This window comes from Capsicum annuum, unplaced genomic scaffold, assembly GCF_002878395.1.
Source record: "Capsicum annuum cultivar UCD-10X-F1 unplaced genomic scaffold, UCD10Xv1.1 ctg40777, whole genome shotgun sequence".
NCBI classification, from domain to species: Eukaryota; Viridiplantae; Streptophyta; class Magnoliopsida; order Solanales; family Solanaceae; genus Capsicum; species Capsicum annuum.
The window spans coordinates 712-2125 of record NW_025848108.1 but is presented as its reverse complement, the minus strand read 5'-3'; the positions used below and the strand labels follow the sequence as shown (position 1 = coordinate 2125).

Genomic DNA, 1414 nt, shown 5'->3' with positions numbered 1-1414 from the left:
AATCTTGGAAGGTGATTTGTTTCATGCGTAAAGAAACCCTCAGAATGTTGTCGTCGAATGGTGGACTTTTGTCGGCTCTTCTGTTCAGTATTTGCTTGCAGCTGTGCTTCCAAATTTTGAAGCTTGCTGGCCGTCTTTGCACAAATACTCCTGGATGTCTGTAATTCACTATTCCGGTGTGCCAAAGCTTCTTTCAACATCTTTGTTTCCTCCTCCATTCCCAAAAGGCGTTCTGTAAGTTGCTCATTCTCTTTATGGAACTTCTGCACACTATCCAATGAAAAATCTGGAAAACTGGGCCTTCCTCCTTAGGATTTCTTTACACGGCTGTCCCCATAATCTATACCCAAACTCTCAACCTCAAGCTTCATCTGGGCCAAGGCTGTAGGCCCAGGCAACTTCTTCGGCACAAGACCACATAATCTCCGACACTCTGTTTCCAATTTTGCAACTTTCTTCACTCCCTCCAGGTGTTGCTTGTTTGCAACTTCTACAGACCGTACGCTCATATTTTTATCCTCAATACGAATTTCTAGTTCCTTTGAGTTAATTTGGAGTTCATATTGCAGAGAATTTATTTCCCTTTCACATGACTCGATATTGCTCTTCAACATCTCAATTTCTGCTTCAGCTTGGGCTTTTTCTTCACTGACCTGTATCACTATGCTAGAACGCTCGTGCAAAGACCTTAAGAGTGCAGAATTTTCCGCTGCAGACCTGAGTAACTGTTGGTCCAGGTTAGCTAATTTTGCTTCAAACTCATGCTTCATTTTGTCAGACTGCTTAGTTTTATTCTGAATCACATCATGCAGCTTCTGTTCATGTTCTTCTTTCAAATTTCTTATCTGCCTCATGCACTCCTTCAGTGCACCATCCAAATGTAATTTCAGTGCACCATCCAGATGTGATGCCCTGTCTTCAGCAGTAAGCTTCAAAAGAGTAACGGATTCCAGGTGATTTTTCGGTTTCGCGGCTTCTGACTCAGCCTTCTCCCAACCTGTACAGAGATATGTGAATAAAAGAATTCAGTACCAAGTTGAAAAACACTTGTTGTAAGAAAAACACAAGTCAATAAGGAACATCACCTGAGACGGCTTCTTCAGCAACTTCAGCGTATTGTTTTACCAGGTTTTCCTTATTAGTCATTTCTGATTGTGCAGCAGCCAACTTTTCATTCAAATCCTTGACTTCATCCTCTAAGCCACTCACTTGTTCGTCAAGAGACTTAACTTGATCCTCCAGTCCAGTCAAATGTGAATAAGATTCAACGGAAATTTGCACATATTTAGGTTTCTTGATTTCCTGTTTACCCTGAAATATAACAGAAACCAAAACATAAATCACCAAGACAAGACAAATTGAATGAAGCTCTCTCACAACGTATTATTGTAAAAAAAAAAATCGATGAACTACC

General features: G+C 40.7%; 1 pseudogene; it reads right to left on the bottom strand.

The window, feature by feature from the left end:
• Nucleotides 1–5: 5 nt before the first annotated feature.
• The window catches only part of LOC124891815, a 2079-nt pseudogene continuing 670 nt past the window's right edge, over nt 6–1414 (bottom strand).